The sequence below is a fragment of the Oncorhynchus keta genome, chromosome 17 (genome assembly GCF_023373465.1).
Source record: "Oncorhynchus keta strain PuntledgeMale-10-30-2019 chromosome 17, Oket_V2, whole genome shotgun sequence".
NCBI lineage: Eukaryota > Metazoa > Chordata > Actinopteri > Salmoniformes > Salmonidae > Oncorhynchus > Oncorhynchus keta.
In genome coordinates, this window is record NC_068437.1 from 42,210,138 (window position 1) to 42,220,296 (window position 10,159).

General features: G+C 38.8%; 1 long non-coding RNA gene and 2 other non-coding genes across 3 annotated transcripts; 2 read left to right on the plus strand and 1 right to left on the minus strand.

Annotated features, from left to right (window-relative positions):
• The first annotated feature begins 6 nt into the window (after positions 1-6).
• Positions 7-77, plus strand: trnag-gcc (transfer RNA glycine (anticodon GCC)). The gene has a single exon. It is a non-coding gene; the product is annotated as a tRNA-Gly (tRNA).
• A 935-nt stretch (positions 78-1,012) lies between these two features.
• On the plus strand, positions 1,013-1,083 carry trnag-gcc (transfer RNA glycine (anticodon GCC)). Its single transcript has one exon. It is a non-coding gene; the product is annotated as a tRNA-Gly (tRNA).
• A 1,871-nt stretch (positions 1,084-2,954) lies between these two features.
• Positions 2,955-5,849, minus strand: LOC118377947 (uncharacterized). The gene is made up of 3 exons (XR_004824364.2): positions 5,518-5,849; positions 3,487-4,415; positions 2,955-3,393 (listed from the first exon to the last, which is right to left on the minus strand). It is a non-coding gene; the product is annotated as an uncharacterized LOC118377947 (long non-coding RNA).
• Positions 5,850-10,159: the final 4,310 nt, after the last annotated feature.

The following is a 10,159-nucleotide window of genomic DNA, read 5'->3' on the forward strand; positions in this document are numbered from 1 at the left end:
GTCTAAGCATTGGTGGTTCAGTGGTAGAATTCTCGCCTGCCACGCGGGAGGCCCGGGTTCGATTCCCGGCCAATGCATGTTCCATTTTAGGGCGGCAGGTAGTGTTTTCAGACCGCGCCAGTGACTGTTACTTGTAAAAGAGTCTTAGGGCTAGAGTGGAAGCCAAATTCCTTTTGGACCTTGTGTACATTTTTACTAAGGACATGCCACTGACTTTGAGTAAAGCCATGTGTATGCGGATGACTCTACACTATACACGTCAGCTACTACAGCGACTGAAATGACTGAAAGCATTGTATTTGGAACAAAACACTCACTAAACCCTAAAGCTCAACTAAATCTTGTAATAAGTCACGTGGAAATTGTGCAAGTTGAGATGACTAAACTATTTGGAGTAACCCGAGATTGTAAACTGTCATGGTTTTCAGACCCTGCCAGTGACTGTCACTTGTAAAAGAGTCTTAGGGCTAGAGCGGAAGCCAAATTCCTTTTGGACCTTGTGTACATTTTTACTAAGGACATGCCACTGACTTTGAGTAAAGCCATGTGTATGCTGATGACTCTACACTATACACGTCAGCTACTACAGCGACTGAAATGACTGAAAGCATTGTATTTGGAACAAAACACTCACTAAACCCTAAAGCTCAACTAAATCTTGTAATAAGTCACGTGGAAATTGTGCAAGTTGAGATGACTAAACTATTTGGAGTAACCCGAGATTGTAAACTGTCATGGTCAAAACATATTGACGCAGTAGTAGCTAAGACAGGGAGAAGTCTGTCTATAATAAAGCGAGGCTCTACCTTCTTAACAACACTATCAACAAGGCAGGTCCTACAGTTTTGTGGCACCTTGACTACTGTTTGACTAGTACTGTCTTACCGGAAAATCGGGCACAACGGAGTTTGAGAAATCCCTTGTTCCCTGACAATGGTGTTCTTCTGTTTTTAGTCACTCCACTCTACTGGCATTGTATGAGGCTGGGAACCCCTTTTAGTAGTCTGTCTAAGCATTGGTGGTTCAGTGGTAGAATTCTCGCCTGCCACGCGGGAGGCCCGGGTTCGATTCCCAGCCAATGCATGTTCCATTTTAGGGCGGCAGGTAGTGTTTTCAGACCTCGCCAGTGACTGTCACTTGTAAAAGAGTCTTAGGGCTAGAGCGGAAGCCAAATTCCTTTTGGACCTTGTGTACATTTTTACTAAGGACATGCCACTGACTTTGACTAAAGCCATGTGTATGCGGATGACTCTACACTATACACGTCAGCTACTACAGCGACTGAAATGACTGAAAGCATTGTATTTGGAACAAAACACTCACTAAACCCTAAAGCTCAACTAAATCTTGTAATAAGTCACGTGGAAATTGTGCAAGTTGAGATGACTAAACTATTTGGAGTAACCCGAGATTGTAAACTGTCATGGTTTTCAGACCCCGCCAGTGACTGTCACTTGTAAAAGAGTCTTAGGGCTAGAGCGGAAGCCAAATTCCTTTTGGACCTTGTGTACATTTTTACTAAGGACATGCCACTGACTTTGAGTAAAGCCATGTGTATGCGGATGACTCTACACTATACACGTCAGCTACTACAGCGACTGAAATGACTGAAAGCATTGTATTTGGAACAAAACACTCACTAAACCCTAAAGCTCAACTAAATCTTGTAATAAGTCACGTGGAAATTGTGCAAGTTGAGATGACTAAACTATTTGGAGTAACCCGAGATTGTAAACTGTCATGGTCAAAACATATTGACAGTAGTAGCTAAGACAGGGAGAAGTCTGTCTATAATAATTTGGCTCTACCTTCTTAACAACACTATCAACAAGGCAGGTCCTACAGTTTTGTGGCACCTTGACTACTGTTTGACTAGTACTGTCTTACCGGAAAATCGGGCACAACGGAGTTTGAGAAATTCCTTGTTCCCTGACAATGGTGTTCTTCTGTTTTTAGTCACTCCATTTATCTACTCGCATTGTATGAGGCTGGGAACCCCTTTTAGTAGTCTGTCTAAGCATTGGTGGTTCAGTGGTAAATTGAGCAAGTTGAGATGACCGGGTTTGATTTGGCCAATGCATGTTCCATTGTAGGGCTGTCAGGTAGTGTTTTCAGACCGCGCCAGTGACTGTTACTTGTAAAAGAGTCTTAGGGCTAGAGCGGAAGCCAAATTCCTTTTGGACCTTGTGTACATTTTTACTAACGACATGGCACTGACTTTGAGTAAAGCCATGTGTATGCTGATGACTCTACACTATACACGTCAGCTACTACAGCGACTGAAATGACTGAAAGCATTGTATTTGGAACAAAACACTCACTAAACCCTAAAGCTCAACTAAATCTTGTAATAAGTCAGTGGAAATTGTGCAAGTTGAGATGACTAAACTATTTATGGAGTAACTAAAAGCATTGTAAACTGTCATGGAACAAAACTGTCACTAAACCCTAAAGCTCATTTTTACTAAATCTTGTAATAAGTCACTATCAACAAGGCAAATTCAAAGAGCTGCAGTTAGTTTGAGATGACTAATATTTATGACTAAAAGCTATAATAAAGCGATGCTCTACCTTCTTAACAACACTATCAACAAGGCAGGTCCTACAGTTGTCACACCTTGACTACTGTTCATAGAGGGGAGGGGGTAAGACGGAATCAATCAACAACAGCTTTTGAGACACGATTTGATCCCTCCTTGGGGCACTACTTGATTGAGTAACTATAACACTAAACAATCACAATATAGTGACTTTTGGTCAATTATAACATGTATTAATTATAGAATTGTGTCAGTTTTTAATGATAAACCTCTAAACTGCAATCTCTCCTCACCACTCTATTTTTAAGCTCCAGATGACAAAACCTGCACACAGCCCAAGGGTTACAGGTCTGCTGACTTCCTTCTGGTCACACATTGTATTAGGAGAAATATCCAATAAACCAAAGAGATTGCTTTAACTGTAAATGTACTTTATTGAAGATATTTTTCTCAAATATAATGGAGCATACATAAAATAAACAAGTTATTACAATTGATTTACATTGGGTCTAGTGTGTGTGTGAGAGAGGGAAGCATGTTTTATAAATCAGAAAAAAAGTACACAGAATTTCCTAAAACTGTACACACAAGTCTTTTACAATATTATCAATCACACGTTGATTTGATAGATACTTAGAGCAGATATTGATAATGGATATATAGGAGTAGATATCTCCAATCCTAAAATAAAATGTAGCAAATATTACAAATAGTTTACATTGTGGATAATGTATGTGCATGTTTTTTTTATTTTTCCTTGTCAGCCACCAATCTCTGCTTTGTCAGTCTTGATAGGCCCAGTGTATGCACTTCTGGGTGAAGCTGTCAGGCAGTGGTGGAGAGCATGGCAGATCTGAAAGACAGAGGCACAAAGTGACAGTAAGTATACAGCTCAACAACATGTCTGTTGGTGTGGGTGAGCATATGTAATATAATTCTGAATTACCTGTATCCATCTGGTAATCCTTAAAAGTTTCTCCCTTCACGGCCAGTGTAGTAGGAACTGGTGCAGCTGGTAAACTAAATACCACACCAGTGGACTGATGTGTCTGCAGCTGAACTGCTAAGCATGGCAGATCTAAAATAGAGAGGCACAATTTTCTTAACTGACAATAATCATACAACTAAATAGACTGAATGAGTGTAAGGCCTAGATTCAATCAGATCAAGCGTTAACCAACACCCGCATAACTGATGTTTTGGCGGTGTCTGAGGTGTAACTGCGTTGGATCTGTCAAATCGGTAGTTCTTGATCATTGTCACAAAACTACACCAGTCCTACTCGCATTAAGTTCAAAACTAGAAAGTATAGGTTATATAGAAACAATGACGCTCAAATTCAAAATCATTAAACTAAATCATGAGGATTTCAATCGGCCTAATCGGGGTGTAGATTACATCTCAAATTCCAGTGTTCTAACTTGTAAACAGGGCTGCATGAGATTTCTGTTAATGCGACTCTCTGTTAGGTATAATGCCAGGAGCCGCTTGTGAATTTGACAGCTCTAACACAGTTCCACCTCAGACACCGCCAAAACGACCTCTATGTGGATGTAGGCTAAAGCAGACGTGATTGAATAGAGCCCCAAGTAAGGGAGTGTGCATGTGTGTATACATGCCGGTGTAGCAGATGCAGGGGCAAACGACTGCAGCTGTGAAGACTGTGGTTGTCAGATTTAAAAGAAGAACAATTTTCTTAAATTAAAATAATTATACAAAACAGATTGAGTGATTGAGTGTGTATATGTGTGTTTGATAAATACATCACACTGCTTCAGGTCTACAAGCATCTGGAAGTTCCAGCGTGCCACTCCAGGCCTGGAACAGCTTGGTGGAAAGACGGTTACCAGTCACCCACCGATCAGGTTGGAAGATCTGAAAAATAGGCACAATATAATTTTAATGACAAAGCCTTGACGACACACTAACCTAAACAGTAATTAGTGTCCACATTTATGAATGAATTAAATTCAATAAGAGTTAGTTGTGTATCTCATCTGATTGAGAATAGCTGATTGTTAAGGGATTTTTATGAATAATGACTAAATTATGTATACATTTAAATCAGAACTATAACTAAACAGAATACTACTATGTTACTGTATGGATGTGTGAATCTTATTATAATACTGAATGTAATGTGTGTAGTTTTCGGCAAGAATTAGAAGGGCTTTCTGTTGCTTGTTGGAAACGAATGGATCTATTATCAGACTGGCTGGAATGCTGTGTTCCTTACAGGACATCCTGTCTCTACCCAGGGAGGGGAGAGACCTTGGGCTTGTAGTAGATTATTTATCAGGTGGTCGACAATGTGTGAAGGCTTGTGAACTATACTGCCATTGTATCCGAGTGGAGGAAGGACCTTTTAAAACCTATGGCGTCATTTTTAGTATATAACCTGATGTAAATTGTACTATGATGAGTACTCCCGAGAATAAACGCTATTGGTTGATTTTGAGACTGGTCCCTGTCTATTTTATGCAAATACGTTTCTTACAAATTCTTAGAAATGGGTAGTGTTTTAATTGAATTGGTTGAACATATAGGAATTTAATTCCTTTAACACTGATATACTGCATGTCTATTTTCTTTCGAAAATCTGCCAACAAATCACGCAATTGTCTAGTCAGAGTGCACACAACCATTAGCTTATTTTAACAAGTCAAAAATAACGTTTTGTCAAGGGACCCAACGAATAACAACGACGCTAGCCTACTACTGCACCCCATAATCAACCAACTTGCCAAATAGTAGTGACAAGGCTATATTGTTGTCATTCAGTAACGTTAATGTACTGTAGCTTAACTTACTGTACATCACATTATTACCCACCTAGCTAGCTAGTGATAGCATAGCTAGCTCCAAAGAAAGAACGAATGACAACAGGCTTTTAAACTAAATATATATCTAGCTTGTAAGATTGCATGTAAAACAACTTTACAGATGATTACAAAGTTTGAAAGCAAAGTTGACTTACCAGTATGCTGCTCTCTCAGGGACTAGAGTGAGTCATCCAGATATGAGGTCAGCTGGCGTCGTTAGCATTAGCTAGCTAGCAGCGCCAGTATGTCAGAAATTAAAGAATATATATCCAGCAACTATGTCAAGGTCAAAAACGAAAGAAACTATGCCATGCTGACTTCGTAAGATAAATCAAATCGGACTGAAATAATTAAGAGGCTGAACGTACATTTCTGTGACTAACTAGCTAACTTTAGCTTGCCAGCTCAGTGACCAGTGAATCACCTATTCCTGTTTAGAGTGGGCGTCCCTCTCCCCTCCCACGTGCTGCATGGAGAAGCACTAATGAGTCAACATGTGCCCAGAATTATATTACATTCGGGTTGGTTTACAAGCCACATTGACAATGCATTGGAAACTGTTCAGGGCGTTTTAACAAAATAATCCCCACGTGAGGCCCGGGTTTGATTCACGGCCAATGCATGCACACTTTTTGCTCTGGTACTGGATTTGTGTACATGGATTACACATTTGGCATTGCTGTGTCTTGTACCATGAACAGATTCAATAAACCGTTTCTACTGTATCCCCCCTCCCCCCAAATGTTATATTTTAGTTTATTGTCCTCTGATGGTTTTCCAGTACACAATATTTCCAGTAATCACATTGCTCTGTTTCATTCAATGAGATCACTGGCAATAATCAATTCATCATTTACACCTAGAGGTGCACCCAGCTCTAACATTAGCTACTATTTTGCTTGAAAGAGTTTTCTGATAGCTCTGATTTTAAACAACCTCTGTTTGATTTTAGATTTGCTCTGCATCACAGGAGTCTGGGTTTCAGCAACATCTGCTTCTCACTCCCACAAGGTAAGTGCTAAGTGATTTTGAATGGTGCATTTAGTCATTAGATCAGTTTCATTAAGAAACAAAAAAAATAAGATATAAATTAAAGTGCTGTTTGATTGTCCACAGCCTAACCTTTGGAACATCTACATTTTAAAAAGTCTAATAAATCCATTTAGTATAGCCTACACCTTCACAATAAATCCATTTAGTATAGCCTACACCTTCACAATAAATCCATTTAGTATAGCCTACACCTTCACAATAAATCCATTTAGTATAGCCTACACCTTCACAATAAATCCATTTAGTATAGCCTACACCTTCACAATAAATCCATTTAGTATAGCCTACACCTTCACAATAAATCCATTTAGTATAGCCTACACCTTCACAATAAATCCATTTAGTATAGCCTACACCTTCACAATAAATCCATTTAGTATAGCCTACACCTTCACAATAAATCAATTTAGTATAGCCTACACCTTCACAATAAATCCATTTAGTATAGCCTACACCTTCACAATAAATCCATTTAGTATAGCCTACACCTTCACAATAAATCCATTTAGTATAGCCTACACCTTCACAATAAATCCTTAGCCTACAATAAATCCATTTAGTATAGCCTACATCTTCACAATAAATCCATTTAGTATAGCCTACACCTTCACAATAAATCCATTTAGTATAGCCTACACCTTCACAATAAATCCATGTAGTATAGCCTACACCTTCACAATAAATCCATTTAGTATAGCCTACACCTTCACAATAAATCCATTTAGTATAGCCTACACCTTCACAATAAATCCATTTAGTATAGCCTACACCTTCACAATAAATCCATTTAGTATAGCCTACACCTTCACAATAAATCCATTTAGTATAGCCTACACCTTCACAATAAATCCATTTAGTATAGCCTACACCTTCACAATAAATCCATTTAGTATAGCCTACACCTTCACAATAAATCCATTTAGTATAGCCTACACCTTCACAATAAATCCATTTAGTATAGCCTACACCTTCACAATAAATCCATTTAGTATAGCCTACACCTTCACAATAAATCCATTTAGTATAGCCTACACCTTCACAATAAATCCATTTAGTATAGCCTACACCTTCACAATAAATCCATTTAGTATAGCCTACACCTTCACAATAAATCCATTTAGTATAGCCTGCACCTTCACAATAAATCCATTTAGTATAGCCTACACCTTCACAATAAATCCATTTAGTATAGCCTACACCTTCACAATAAATCCATTTAGTATAGCCTACACCTTCACAATAAATCCATTATTTATTTTAGACGGGTCTAAAGAAACATTATATGAAGAAAATGTAGTCTATTTCAGAAGAACAGAATAGCATACTCTGAGTTGTCCTTATGGTAATGGTATGATGGCAACTTTGCGTGTTTTTCTTCTTCTGTTATTTCTTACATTATTAGCCCAGAAAATGTTGAGTTATTACATTCACTACCGTTAGAAAGTTTGGGGTCACTTAGAAATGTCCTTGTTTTTGAAAGAAAAGCACATTTCCCATTAAAATAACATACAATTGATCAGAAATACAGTGTAGACATTGTTAATACTGTAAATGAGTATTGTAGCTGAAAACAGCTGATTTTTAGTGGAATATCTACACAGGCATAACGAGGACCATTATCAGCAACCATCACTCCTTTGTTCCAATGACACGTTGTGTTAGGTAACCCAAGTGTATCATTTTAAAAGGCTAATTGATCATTAGAGAACCCTTTTGCAATTCAAATCAAATCAAATCAAATCAAATTGTATTTGTCACATACACATGGTTAGCAGATGTTAGTGCGAGTGTAGCGAAATGCTTGTGCTTCTAGTTCCGACAATGCAGTAATAACCAACAAGTAATCTAGCTAACAATTCCAAAACTACTACCTTATAGACACAAGTGTAAGGGGATAAAGAATATGTACATAAAGATATATGAATGAGTGATGGTACAGAGCGGCATAGGCAAGATACAGTAGATGGTATTGAGTGCAGTATATACATATGAGATGAGTATGTAAACAAAGTGGCTAGTGATACATGTATTACATAAGGATGCAGTAGATGATATAGAGTACAGTATATACGTATACATATGAGATTAATAATGTAGGGTATGTAAACATTATATTAGGTATTGTTTAAAGTGGCTAGTGATATATTTTACATAATTTCCCATCAATTCCCATTATTAAAGTGGCTGGAGTTGAGTTAGTGTGTTGGCAGCAGCCACTCAATGTTAGTGGTGGCTGTTTAACAGTCTGATGGCCTTGAGATATAAGCTGTTTTTCAGTCTCTCGGTCCCAGCTTTGATGCACCTGTACTGACCTCGCCTTCTGGATGATAGCGGGGTGAACAGGCAGTGGCTCGGGTGATTGTTGTCCTTGATGATCTTTATGGCCTTCCTGTGACATCGGGTGGTGTTGTTAGCACAGCTGAAAACTGTTGTTCGGATTAAAGAAGCAATAAAACTGGCCTTCTTTAGACTAGTTGTGTATCTGCAGCATCACTATTTGCGGGTTCGATTACAGGCTCAAAATCGCTAGAAACAAATAACTTTCTTCTGAAACTCATCAGTCTGTTCTTGTTCTGAGAAATTAAGACTATTCCAAATTGCCAAGAAACTGAAGATCTTGTACAACGCTGTGTACTACTCCCTTCACAGAACAGTGTAAACTGGCTCTAACTATAATAGAATGAGGAGTGGGAGGCCCCGGTGCAAAACTGAGCAAGAGGACAAGTACATTCGAGTGTCTAGTTTGAGAAACAGACACCTCACAAGTCCTCAACTGGCAGCTTCATTAAATAGTACCTGCAAAACACCAGTCTCAATGTCAACAGTGAGGTGCTGACTCCGGGATACTGGTCTTCTAAGCAGAGTTGCAAAGAAAAAGCCATACCTCAGACTGACCAATAAAAATAAAAGATTAAGACGGGCAAAATAACACAGACACTGGACAGAGGAACTCTGCCAGCATCCCGGAGTTGCCTCTTCACTGCTGACATTGAGACTGGTGTTTTGCGACCAGATGAGGACTTGTATGCACACATGACTGTAAGTCGCTTTGGATAAAAGCGTCTGCTAAATGGCATATATTATTATTATTATTATTTGTGAGGCGTCTGTTTCTCAAACTAGACACTCTAATGAACTTGTCTTCTTGCTGAGTTTTGCCCTGGGGCCTCCCAATCAAAATCAAGTCAAATGTATTTATTTATATAGCCCTTCTTACATCAGCTGATATATCAAAGTGCTGTACAGAAACCCAGCCTAAAACCCCAAATTATAGCAGAACATGGCCAAGATGTTCACTCCTCTTTCTATTCTGGCAGAACAGCGCCAGTTTGCACTGTTCGGTGAAGGGAGCAGTATACAGTGTTGTACGAGATCTTCAGTTTCTTGGCAAGTTATCGCATGGAATTGCCTTCATTTCTCAGTACAAAAAGAAGAAAGTTTTCAGAAGAAAGTTCTTTGTTTCTGGCCATTTTATGATGGGCAAAAGAACACAGACATTGCCAAATTGGCCAGCATACCAGAGTTGCCTCTTTGCTGTTGATGTTGTTGTTTTGCGGGTACTATTTAAAAGTTGAGGACTTATGACGTGTCTGTTTCTCAAACTACTTGTCCTCCATACAGCCATCTGGAGAAAAATGGACCAAATTCTTTCTCAATTTTCAATATAGAAATGCTACCAATGTCACGCCCTGACCACAGAGAGCTGTTTATTCTCTGTTGGTTGGGGCATGATAGTGACTAGGG